Below are 13,410 nucleotides of genomic sequence, written 5' to 3' on the forward strand. Positions count from 1 at the left end.
CAACATTTGGGACATGTTTATGCTAAAAGTTTCCTCATTGTTTACCTGAAGTTCAAATTTAACTGGTAATTTTTGTTTTCATCTGGCAACCCTACCAGCTGGGGATGAAGCCCTGCAATCTTGCCAGCCTCTCCATGATGAACGAAGTGGGGACACCATAGCCTTCCTACTCATAAGGAAGCCAAGGCTTAGGGAACTTCAGGAATTGGCCCAGGTAGCTCAGCAAATCATGAGGGGAGCAGCGGTCCAAATCCAAGTTTGAGCTGCTTTTAGGGCTCCCTCCCTCCCTCTTCCTAGCAAGTTGATAATGCACAGCGTGAGTCACTTCATTCTCAAAAGTGGCCCTGTGTCAACAGGCTGTCCTTGTAAAGAGAGCCATGGAGGAAGACCCGGCCACTGCCCCCTTTCTCTGCCTAAGACAGAGACTCCCTTGGGTATTCACAAGTTCCCTTCTGAGGCAGTCACTCCAATTCATCTGGTTCCCATTGCTCAGTCAGTGTCTGCTTAGCCCGGAAGGATGGAGAAAAGGAAGGAGGGAAGAAGAGAGGAGTGAAAGAGGGCGGGAGAGTTTTCATGGAGCACTGCAGGGCTGAGCTTGTGTCTCGCAGCAGGAGGTGAAGGGTGTGGGAAGTGCAAGAGGACCACAGTCCCTCCCCCAGGAGTTGAGGCTGCAGCACCCCATCTGGAGCGTAGAGGGCAGAAGCCCCAGCCCGGACCAGTGAGGTATGAATGGGGGAGGCCCCACATCCTGCCCACAAGGCAGCTGCCTTCACGCAAAGGTGCATGGGAGAGTAGGCAGCAGTGCTGAGAGCCTGGGGCCAGGGCCAGCTAAGACCCAGTAAGGGAGGCCCGGAGGGAGGACAGACGACAGGGAAGGATGAGGACTTCTGGGAGGCCAGGGCCAGGTGGGGCCTCACCCTTCTGGCACCTGTCTTCCTCCCTCCACAAAAAACTCAGCAGCCATAGTTCTGATCCCTATGCCAGTGGCTGCAGTCAGTTATGTGTAGGAAGAGGGTCCCTGTGGTGCTCTAATGTCCCAGGAGACTGGGGAGGCCTGTCATTGGGACCTATTTTTCAAATCTGCCTCCAGCCCAACAGTCCTGATGGTATTTATTACCAGCTGATGATAGGTCACCCTTCCCAGCCCTTTAGCATGGGGGCGGGGGCCTCCAGCAGGCAGATCTTAGGCAGAGAAAGGGGGCAGTGGCCAGGTCTTCCTCCATGGCTCTCTTTACAAGGACAGCCTGTTGACACAGGGCCACTTTTGAGAATGAAGTGACTTACGCTGTGCATTATCAACAGACCAAAACCAAGCTGTTCCACAAAACCATAAGCTGGGTCCCCAAATTCCCAGGGAGCCCCCCAGTGGGGCCATCTGAGAGCCCCCTAATTGCTAAATCTGAGTTTGAGTTCCCACAGGCACTATACCCAAAGCTGTCCAAGGCCCAAGCCCCACACTTGGCCTGCCTGGTACCCTCTTCACCAGGGTTTAGGGGTCAAAACTCTGGTCACAAAAGCCCCCTCTGGTCCTGGACATAGCAGTCACCAGGGACCCAGGAGGCCCACGAAAGGCCAGTGGCATCCTTGGCCCTTCAGCCTTCACTACCCCCAGGGAGGTTGGAATAATTGGGGGCCAGAGCGGGAATCAGAGAAAGGGCCCGATTGGGAGAGCATTTGAGGGACGAGCAGATGAAGGGAAGGACAGAGGAGGGCAGTGGCTGTAGCCTGTTCCCACACACAGTGGGCCCGCAGAGCCCCGGCCTCCTTCCTGCCCACCTGTGCCTGCCACTACCACAAGGACCCACAGGTAACGCTCCACATCCGCTGTTCGCGCCAGGCCCTCCCAGCACCCACCCCAAGCAGGCCTACCTTGCTCCGTTCCAGAGAACCCAAGAAGGGATGAGTGTGCCTGGGCCCCAGGAGCAGTTCCTGCCACACAGTCTGTCCGTCTGTCAGAATGGTGAGTTATGAGTATGGCGGTTGTTGCTTCCGACTTCCGCTCCCCTCACCACCCCACACTCACCGCTCTCAGCCCTCCCAGTCTGAGCTCCCTAGGGCTCCCCAGCAGTAGTGCAGCACCTCACACTTCCTGGCCACAAGACAAGAGCCTCCATTCCTAGGCCCAGTGCTAGCATCCCTTCCCTGAGCCCCTGTTGCCAGTGGCCCCACCCTGCTCCAGCCCTGCCCAGAGAATCTGCCAGGGAAGTCTTCCTCCCCAGTCCAGGCTGTTGGAGAAAGGGGAAGGTACAAGTCGGGAGCAGGCCCCACACCCCACCGCCCAGTGGCCTGTCACCAGGTTCTCATCTCTGCCTGGCTCTCTCAGTTCCTGGCAGGGCACCAGAGCGACACAGGAGCCGCTCCCCTGGTTCCCACCAGGCAACTTTCCCTTTCTGTTTTTAACAAGTGACATTTCCATTTCTGTGTGCTATGAGCAACAATGGCTCCTGATACAAATACCTTGCAGCTAGCTCCCAAAAAATACCAGTCAGGTATTTTGCTCTCACCAACCTGATGAAGGGCTACTGCACCCACCACACTATACTCAGAGAGGTTCAGACACTGGCCAGGGCCACACAGCGGAGAAGTCACGGAGCTGTGGCCAGAGCTCATCTCAGAACACAGGAACCGCCACCATCCACCCCACGCTGAACTCCCCAAGTGTGTCCGAGCACACGAGCGAGAGCCTGAGCCTGGCAGGGAGCCACACTCACTGCCCAGCTGTCACCCCCTCTGCACAGTCTGCTCTCCAGCCTCAGCTATACCCCCAACTTCTCAACTGGGGGCCCAGAGATCCTGATGCTACCTGAGCTGTTGTCCTCACTGACCCATCGCCAGCAGACTCCTCCAGGTATAAGTCCCTACCAGTCATGCCCGCAGAGCCCTGGCGATGTAGAGCCCTGAGACCCAGGCTATCTGAGCCCCAGATCAGAGCACAGGCGAGGTCCAGCCCCGGTGAGGAGGAGAAAGGGAAGGAGGGCTCAAAGGCGGCCACACGCGGAGGAGGCTGGGAATCCTAATTCCTTACTGAGATGGGAAGCTGAAGGGGACACTTTATTATGGCAGCTGGATGGCTTTCACACAGTCAAAGACACGACACCGCACCGTCCACTGTCGGGCTGGCAAACGCCAGAGGCAAATTTACCTTCACTACAACCCCAACACACCCTGGCCCCTGACCCCTCGCCCCGCAAGCTACTCCTCCTCCCGTATCTGGGATTTTATTACACCGTCCAGCAGTGTAAGCTGGACACCTGAACTCACTTAGACCTAAATGCCGCCGGCCTCTGGCCTCCTGGGTGTCTCTGGCACGTGGCCACGAGCACACACTCTGATGTGAGAAGCTGTGGATGCATCAGGAACAAAACACAGGACCCCTGTCCTCAGGGAGCTTCCCATCTAGTGGCAGGGGCAGGAATAAACAAGCAGACCGATTCATTCACATCTATTAATTGTGTGAATGCCGAGGCGAAGGGAATAGGGAGAAGGGAGAGAGCAGCAGGGGCGAGCTCCCTGGGCAGGGGGTGTTAGGGGAGGACTTGAAGGGGTGGGCCCCTGTGCAGAACAGCCAGCCTGTGAAGAGCATGGCGGCACTTCAGGCAGAGGGAGTGCTGGTCTCATTCCTTATCCGGGGCCAGAAAGGGCTTCGCGAGCAGCTCAAAGAACAGAAACCAAGTGAGAATGTGGGGGAAGATAGGCCAGGTCTTATGGGGTCCCCAGTAGTAAGTCAGGGTGCATAAACCACCCAAAGCCAGGGGACGGAGGATGCACGTTTCTTCTTAAGACCCTCTGCTGCTGTGTGGGAAACAGGCAGCCCAGAGCAGTCACTGCGCTCAGGGAGGCCGGTGGGGCGTGCTGGCAGTCCAGGTGAGGGGACAGTGGCTGGGCGAAGAAGACAGAAGCTGGGGGGACAGAAAGGGGATGATCGGTCTGCTCTGTCCCTTAGGGAGGCGCAAAGTGTGCAGACAGAGAACTCGGCAATTTCTAGATTTCCGGAGGGTGGTCACAGCAGTCACTGAGTGGGCATGAGCTGGGGAGACGAGCTTGGGGGAGAACAGCAGGAGCCTGACTTTGTAATATCAGGGTTGAAGTCGCTGAGAGTCTCTAGGAAGTGACCCAGGATGGGAGGGCTGGAGAGGGGGGTGTGTGTGGTGTGTGTGTGTGTGTGCAAAGGTAGCCCTACCACGGGTTAGTCCATCAAGCAGTCTAAAGGACAGTGAATGACAGGAAACTGTCAAGAAGGTGAGAGAAATGTGAAGACACGGTAACTGAAGATCAGAGATACCTTCAGGAGGAAGTGGTCAGTCATGTCAAATGCTACTAGAAAAATCTAGGAAGATAAAGGTGCCAACGTGACTGTTGAATGCGGCACTGAGAAGTGGGAGGTGGAGGTAGAAGACAGGTGACCACAAGGTGAAGACTGTGAGGAGTGAGGGTGGGAGTCGGCAGCCCCCCTCACCTCCCTTCTGGCTTCCATGTGACCTGGTGTCCAGACCCCGCTACACCCCTGGTCCCCTGTGTGCAGGCTCTGCATCCTGGAGCTGGAAAGACGCTGGTCAGATGAGGCCCCATGTTCTTCCTCCTCCGTGTGTTTGGGTCTACAGCCTCCCCATGACTGTGAACTTTGCAGAGCAAAAACTGGTCCATTCATCTTCACAGTCACCCCAATTGGGCAGTGGTGCCAGGCTCATAACCACTCCACAAGCATTTGGGGTTTGGAGGTGGTTCCTACTTATACCATACTTCAAGAAAAGCTTCCCAGACTCCTGGAGTCACCACTCTGTTCTATCACCTTCCCACTTGCAAGAAGCAAAATGCTAGATGGGAGATCCCTGGACAAGGAGTCTCCAGTCCAGAAGGTTGCGTGATGCAGATAAGGCAAGGGAAGAGGAACCGGTTTCCACCTTCAGAGCCCCTAATAGTGAGGAGTGCTGCCTCCCCCGGCTACTCCTGGGCTTTACCACCCAGCGCACTCTCTTCCTGATCAGGGTCCAGTGGCTACACGGCTTCCTGACCTGACCACAGCCTGTCGCCACCGGGTAGGCAGGCAGTGCTGCCAGGCAGCCCCTTCCTGCCTCCCTCAAGGTGAAAGGCTTCCTGTTTGCCGCAGAGGAAGCTGCTCAGCACAGGTGGGGAGGTGGCTTCTCAAGAGTCAAGCACAGGAGGGGGAGTGGAGCCCATCTTCCAGGAGAGGACCCCAGGGGATTTCAGCACATGAAATCCACCTGAGAGGTGGAGATATGAAAGGCGGCAGGCAGCAGAGAAGGGACCGCGGCAGCTATAATGACCCTTTACAGACACAGAGATCGCCCAAGTCCACCGGGCCCACTACAAGCAGGATCTGCCATCCCGACGCTCTGGTGTGACTGTCCCCATGCTAAGGAGTGGATGAGGGGACCAAGAGTCAGAGCGGTAGTTCAGGCTTACACAGGCAGTAAATGGAAAAGCTGGATTTGAACGCGGGACTGCCTAGAGCCTACAGACAGGCTTTCTGCTGGCCCCCTAGCCATCACACACTGCAGGTGCGAAGGAGCAGGCCTTCTTCCCAACGGGGCGGTGCCAAAGACAATGAAGCCAAATGCATGTTCCCCGCTCAGAGCTTTCAAAGATCCCGAGAGAATGGAGCTCACTTCCAGAGACACCAGTCACTGGGCAGGATGCGGGTGAGGGCCAGGAGCGCCTCAGAGGCTCCTGTGGCCCTGAATTTGTCTTTGTAAAAGTTTTGTCCTTTAAGGAAGCCCCGGCATAAGGCAGTCATGTGCCCTTCTCCCGCTCTCCACAGCCACCGTCTGGGTCCCCAGGGAGTACGGCCAGGAGGACAAGGCCTCCCTAAATTCCTCTGGCAGGTAAGTTTGCTGCCCTGCTGCTGACCATGCTGACGCTGGCCTTGGTTCCGCGGAGCCCCCTGGGGCGCAGAGCAGGAGGGAGGACTGCCAGTGCCTGAGTCCACGATGGGGGGCAGAGGCAGCCTCCCCCAATGCCTGTGGCCCTGTAAGGGGCGGGAGAAGCTGCTGAGCCTAAGGCAACGGGGAGAAGGCCCACAATCCAGCAGGAACATCACAGACAGGACAGCACGTGTGGGTGCCGCAGCGCCACCCCCGGCTCCCTGGAGAGGGAAGGAAGTGATTGCGAAAATGAATGACACGCTTCTGTCTGTTGCCCAATTCCATGGCCGGCACAGGACCTGAAGAGGCTGGCCCTGCACAGCTGTGGACACATGTCCGGGGAGGAGCCGCCCAGGTCACGCCCCGGAGTGCTTCGGTCTCACACCTCCCTCCGTCTGGCCCCAGTGTCTGGCTTCCTAGACTCCCCTCTTCTGCCCCCTCAAGCCCTTCTAACATGCTCCCTGCAGCCTCAGCGAGCTAAGCATCAGTGAGGTGCCCTTCCCAAGCAAGCAGTGGGGAGGGCTCTACAGTTATTCACCTGCACCGGAGTGTCCTGGCACCCAGCGACCCACAAAACATCTGCTAAGACACATGAGCATGCAGTTATAATGGCAAGTGATCACAACTCAATATCCACGACGGGACTGGATAAACAGGTTATAACACAGCCTTCTAGCCAGACTGAAGCTCACACAGCCGCATGGTGAGGCTCCGCACTCTCTGTCTTGTTTTAAAGAGCATTTAATGAAGTAAGAAGATGCTCACAGTGTATTATTAAGGAAAATGATTATCTATTCAGTATGATCTCAACTTCTTAAAAATTGGTATATTTAGGTAATAAAGACCAAAGTACAGGTTGATGGTGGCAATTTCTATGTGTTTTCTATACGCGTGAGTTTAAGTTCTTTGTGCCTTTTTGCTATGCACCTAATTTTTTTTAAATAAATGTGCTTGTTCTTCATCAGAAGTAATAAGGGTATGAGAAAATTTATTTCATGAAATAGTGATTGAATTTCTCTGCTCACTGTAAAGGCTGTCTTTGTTAGCCTTCTGTCCATTGGGGGGGGGGGGCTGAGAACCAGTGTGTGGGGCAGGAGAGCATCTGGGAGCTAACAGACACAGCCTTTTCCTGTCATCACTTCTCACGTGGTGTGGCTGTCTCATGAGTTCTCTGAAGTGGGTGTGGGCACCCATCAGAGCCCCGCAGTTGACAGGAACATTACTTTAAGGTAGGCATTTGAGATTGAACAGAGGCAAAATAAACGCCTTCCAGAGTTTCCTTTATCTGACTAAAAGTAGCAACTTCTCAGAAGTAAGATGGTCACAAGTCCCCTCTGCAGGGCAGTTGTGGGCCTAGAAGGAAGAACTCAGTAAAACCTAGCCCAAGTCCCTTCTCTAGGGGGATCAAAAGACCCCTCCTACCTCTCTACATAAACATTACCACAATCTTTATTTTCTCTCATTTGTTTTGCCCCGTGAACATACCTATGAACCTTTTTTCTACTGTTCTTCTGCCTTTCGTCAGTTTAATGTACCCTTCCCAGTCACTAAATCTAAGCGGGCAGAGAAAAAGATGCCTCCCTCCCCTATGCAGGTAAGATGACTTCCTCCCAAATCCATGAATCTAAGGCTGAGTTTGCCTAACTATGTGGTTCACTTAATGAAAAGTTTTAATAAACATTTGTTTAAATGTGCATTTAAAACAACTGGTGCAGCAAACCTGTGATTTCAGAGGTGGTATTGCTAGGCCCACATGCTAAAGCAGAAAATGCCTATTTTACATTGCATTCTCAAATGTGTGTGCTCAAGGAAAAACAGTAAATACAATAATACCAATAAAACTCACGCCAGAAGTCATGACAAAGATAGGTAAATGGCTACATGGTACAGCTGAGTCTGATCTTTCAAGCATTTATTCCTTGGGAAACAGAAGTGAGAGTCTCCCTTGTTCAAGGTTTACAAGAGCAGGAAGCAAGGCTCTCGTGTTATATAAAACAGAAAACAGGTATATTTTGAGGAGACAAAGGAGGAAGAAAAGCTCGCCACCAGAGGGGTCAGTGTTCCCCAGGGGCTCCCACATTTTACCCTGCCCACTGCAGCAAAGCCCTGGGCCTCAGATGCTTTCTCTGTGCCAGCAAAAGCCAACCCAGGCTCTATCAACAGTCACCCTCAGGGACGGACGGAGGGGGCAGCCTGGCTTAGCAGCTCTCAGCAGGAAGAGCATGAAGGCCTCGGAGCACCTCTCCAGGAAGAGAGACCGCACATCTTCATTTCCTGAGGTCACTTCTTCAGTGCGACACAGCAATGAGAGACTCCAGGAAAGCAGGACCCCCCTTTCACCTCCTTGTGTATAATGGCCGCCCAAGTTCCCAAGCCGAGCGGATGCTTTCCTGAGGTCAGTCAGTCAGCAAAGGGCAGCGCCAGCAAAAAGCAGAGTTCAAAAGTGCACACATGTCTCCTTGGCAGGCTCGGCCTGTCCATCCACTTCGCCCTGCACACCTGGCCCAGGTTCTGTTCCAGCAGGATCTCTCTAGACTGCTCCCTTTCCTGGGGTGACCTCACCCACATCTCACACATCTTCATTTTCCACCCTTCTGCTAAAAGTTCCCAGGCCCTTCTGCTGCCAGAGTCCCGGTCACCTGCAGAAGTCCTCTAGCAGGGATGAGCAGGACTTCAGAGCTGGTGCCTGTCCATGTGCCCATGAGTGTCCTCCCAGGGGGCCCTGTCTATGACGTCAGAGCCACTCAACTTCTCTAGTTAACAGGCCTGACACCAGTCTCCACCCTCCTAAGTTGGATGCCTGAGGCCCTGCTGTTCCACCTTCACACCAGCAGCTGTCACGGGGCCTCCTGTGGCTGAGGTTCACATCAGTCCACCCCACTTCTCTCCCCAGAGACCACTCTTGCCCTGGACGTCTCTACTGACCCAGTCAGACCCCAGTGCCTCTCAACCCTTGCCTTCAGGGTACCCCAGCCTCTCCTAGGGCCTCACCCTCCTATGCGAACTGCAGCCAACCAGTATGGGGGTGCCCCTGAATATGCTGACACTGTCACAGGCTGGTGTGACCTCATGCTGTGTTCTCCATTCTGCTCTGCTTCCTTCTCCATTCTCCTTTCCATCTAATTCCTCTCATCCTCAAAGGCTCACCCTGTATCCACATCTCCAAATCTTTCTAGACCAGTTGAGAAGAATTAACTGGAGGGCCCTCCCAGGTGGCTACAAGTTAAAGCGCAGCACTATGAAGCTATCGCGGCCACTGCAGCACAAGCTTGATCCCCAGCCCGGGAGGTGACCCATATGGCACAGCAGACCTCTTGTCTTGCCTGCTGCTTCCCTCAGCAGTGTACTTCAGCACATCTGCCTGTTCTGCTCCCCGCTCTGTCTCTGGTGAATCCTCTTAACCCCCACACCTCTGGCCTTTACCCCAGCTCTGTATGCATTAATAAATAAATGGTAAAAAAAAAAAAAAAAAGAATCAACTGGATAATTTCACAATTCCAACTATGGAATACAGTGTAGTAATCAAGTGTCTGCAGAGTGGTCAGTTTGAGTTTTTTTTAAAAATACATATCAAATTTAAAATGCAATTTAAATTTAAATTTAAAATGACTTCTAGCACAGAATAATGTATGTGATTTAAAAATGTATGATAATATAAAACAAAATCATGTATTTCTCTAAAGTACATCTAGGTCCCAGGAGAAGCATAATATGTACCAGAGTGGCTGGTGCTCACGGGGTGTGGGAAGGGAAGGGGCAGTCGGTGGACTAGAGATGAGGGATGGAGGGAAGTCAAACAAAAAGATGAAAATACAGCTCAAATCAGAGGCCAAGGACTTGAAGAGTCCACAGAAAGACCAAGAGCTTAAAACACTCAAAATACCATTCACTATAAAGAAACACCCATGGAAACCACAATGCAATGCCATTTTAAAAAATATGTCAAACTGGCAAGGGCAAAAAGTTGCTAAAACACCACACTGATGAAGCAGAGAGGAAACAAGCAATCACAAAAGTCCTAAGCCAAAAGTCCTAAGTCATGCTATGTTTTTGGAAAGCATCAAAATTGAAAATCCACATGACTTTCAACACAGTCATTCCACCTTTCGGAATCACCCCTGTGAGATGGTCACAGAAGTGAGCAAAATCCGCAGGTACAAGTATGCTTACCACATTACTGACTGTCATATCAAGAAAACAGAGATGAGGAAAACAATCCACAAGCCCAGACAGGCTAGATAAATACAGTGCCACACTCCTGAGGTATCATACATTTATCTTGAAAGGATAAAAGTACATCATATGCCCTGAATCAGAAAAACAAGCATATTAAGAAAGTATTATTACTACTTGTAGAAAAAGACAGGGAAGGTATGCATGCGTTTATGCTCATTTATAAATAGAATTTCTCTGGAAGTGTTCTTAAGGAACTGCCTCTAAAGAAAAGAATCAGGGATCAGAGGGCAGGAAACAGGGAGAGTCTTCATGTGAACCTCAAGGCTGTTTGAACTAACATTTATGAAAATATTTTTAATGCATACAAATTATCCCCTTAAAAAGTCTGTTTTAGGGCCTCCCTGGTGGCCTAGGAGTTATACCTCAGCACTGTCACTGCTATTACCCCGATAGCCTGAGTTCTATCCTCGGCCAGGAAGCAAACCCACATGGCGCAGCAGACTTCTCCTGTGTCTCCTGCTGCTCCCCTCAGCAGTGTCTTTACGTAGATCTGCCAGTTCTGCTCCCCACTCTATCTCTGGTGAATCCTCTGGCCTACTCCCCAGTTTTTCTACCAAAAAAAAAAAAAAGTTTTAAAGGACTTATAACCTATGCAAATACTTTAATAAGAAATGCAAAAAAAAAAAAAAAATGCAAAGTGCTCAGAACCCCGAGTGTCTCCTAACCACTCTGCTGTTAGACACTGGGGTGCCTCCTCCACTGAGGACAAGCACACTTCAGTCAAAGCCTCTCTCGCTCAGAGCACGCAGCTCGGAACTACACCACTCGATTGTAAATCCTGATTCTCTACTTACCAGCTGTGTAAAGGTGGGCAACTTGCTTATTCTTATTCTCTTGTTCTTTCTTATTTCTCATCTGTGAAATGGAAGAGACGGTGTGAGGATAGTGTCTGCAAGTACCATGCTCGAAGGAGGGCCTGGCAGCTAGAACATGCCCGCTGCATGCCAATTAGTGTACACACTCCTGATTTTCCGTTAAGCTGACTAATGAGAACACCTAAATTACTTAAGAATGAAACATTATGAGAATTTCCCCAGCAGGTAACATTTTTTCTCCCCATCTGCAGCTTCCAGAGACTTAACTGATTAGAAAAACTGACAGTCTGCCTCCTACTTTAGCTCTCTGTGTATGGGTCCCTCCAGCCAAGACACTATCTTTGGTGCTCACCCATTCCCCTGCTGGGTATGAACCACCTCGCTGGTCCCAGAGCCCGCTCGGGAACTTGTAAATCTTCCTCCACGACAGCTGGGAGTACTGTCTGCTTCCCTGGAAGCTTCTGGTGTGCAAATGAATTCCACCCCTGCCTCTTCCAACCAGAGCATCTGAGATCACTTACTCACCCCCAAAGTCACACATCCTTTCTGTTGCCCCAGGCCCAGAATGCCTCGTATACTAGACAAGCTCATGCCACCTTCATGCCTCAGGATCTTTGCACTTCCTGTTGCTTCTGCCTGGAATGTTCATCCCTCTGATCGTCACAGGACGATCTCATCTACATTCAGATCTCCACTCAAATTCCATCTTGCTGGCATGCCTGACCATGCCACTGAATCTAGCACTTTCCAAACTTTTAACCTGTTTTACTTTCCTTCAAGGAATTTAATGGCCATGACAAGCTGTTAGGATTGTTTATCATCCATTTCTCCCACCAGAAAATAAGTCCTGTGATCACTAGCATATCCTTAACACCTAGACTAGGTTCTGGAACATACGGGCCTTCAGTAAGTATTTGTTGAATGAATGAGTAAATGAGCAAGCATGTCAACAATAATTGCTTTCTGGGGGTGCTTACGTTTCTGCCTTAGGTTCAGGACTCCCAGTGAGGAATATACTCACTAGAGAGAGGCTGCCTCACCACTCACCACTGCTCACTGACCCTAAGCCCTGCTCCTGATCCCTGAGGATAGCCTATCCTATCCCCCCAGAGTTGTAAAGGCTGGAAATGATGCCATTTCCCCCACCCCAATTTAGAAAGTCTGCTTGCTCAAATTTCTAGCAAAGAGCCAATTTCTCAAATATCAGCATCAGCCTGTTCCGGTTGTTTGTTTTACAGCACTATCAGCCTCTGAAATAATGTGATTTACCCACTTATTTGCTTATTTCCTCTCTCCAGCTAGCATGGAAGAGAACAGTTGCATTCCCTGTGTCTACATGCCTGATTGGTATTTGACCCTCAGTAAATATCTGGTGAAAGAATGAATAAATGAATGAAGAACAGCTCTTCTTCAAACCCTCCACACAGGAAATATGGTGTCTTGAAGAAAAGATTGAATCACTATCTGCTGTTTAAACTTGACCTTGGTGCGGTTCTCATGTAGAGGGGCTCACAGACATGCAATTAGTTGCTAATTACATTCAATCAGCTCCAGGCCTGAGGAAGGTCCTGGCTAATGGGATTCAAGAGCCCAATTGGCCCCCAGGTCTCCACTTTGATGCTGGCCTCCTGACCTAGACATGCAGGCCATGGATACTGGGGCCTGGGTGAGTGCACTGACCACTCACTCAGGGCAGCAAATTCCACCTTGCAGTCTGGGAAAAACTGGAGAAGAAATCCTATCCCCCATCCTGTATTCCCAATGAAAGGACAAGCTGAGCTCTAGCCAGGCAGAGCCCTAAGGGGGATGTGAGTCTGTGAGCTAAGCAGATACTGTTACCTTCCCAGGATCTCTTCCATGCTTTCTGGCCAGGTACACCCAGAAAGGGCCAAGGAGAGGGGCAGCATAGACAGCTCTTCCCCACCCCAGAGCAGCCTGGGGTGCCAGGTCAGACCAGCTCCCATCCAGCAGGGGCTGGCAGGGAGGTGCTCACCGGGTGATGAGCAGTCAGGGGCCACTGAGGCACAGGCTATGGGAGATCAGACGCCAAGGCCTCCGAGTGGCTGATTCTGACCCTGGATGACATTACCGACTCTACCGGCTCTCCAGGGGCGCTTGCAGCCCAATCTCCCCAGCCCAGCAGATGAGCCCCCAGGAGGCACTGCTCGACTTCACTTCTCTATACAGCCTCTGCCACCCGGTTAGACCGGATTCTGCGGGTGCCCCACTCGCCCTCCACTCTCCTGCAGCCTCTTCCTGGCCAGGCCCCCTAGATCTCCTGAACCCAGTCGCACAGGTGCTTACCAGCTCTGTGGGTCCAGTGCATGGCCCAGAGTCACTGTCTAGGGCGCCAGCACGGGCGCCCCGAGCCCGGCCGTGCCCTCATGCCAGTCATTTCCCGCCGAGTTCCTGCTCTGGCCTCCTGCAGGCCCGGGCCCCCCATGGCCGGCTGCCCCGGCCCGGGCCAGTGCGGCGAG

General features: G+C 52.2%; 1 long non-coding RNA gene across 1 annotated transcript; it reads right to left on the reverse strand.

Annotated features, from left to right (window-relative positions):
• Positions 1–1,877: 1,877 nt before the first annotated feature.
• On the reverse strand, positions 1,878–13,382 carry LOC105853885. The gene is made up of 3 exons (XR_001145633.1): positions 13,238–13,382; positions 10,913–10,973; positions 1,878–1,949 (listed from the first exon to the last, which is right to left on the reverse strand). It is a non-coding gene; the product is annotated as an uncharacterized LOC105853885 (long non-coding RNA).
• Positions 13,383–13,410: the final 28 nt, after the last annotated feature.

This window comes from Condylura cristata, unplaced genomic scaffold (assembly GCF_000260355.1).
Source record: "Condylura cristata isolate star-nosed mole 26May11 unplaced genomic scaffold, ConCri1.0 scaffold00020, whole genome shotgun sequence".
Lineage (NCBI taxonomy): Eukaryota > Metazoa > Chordata > Mammalia > Eulipotyphla > Talpidae > Condylura > Condylura cristata.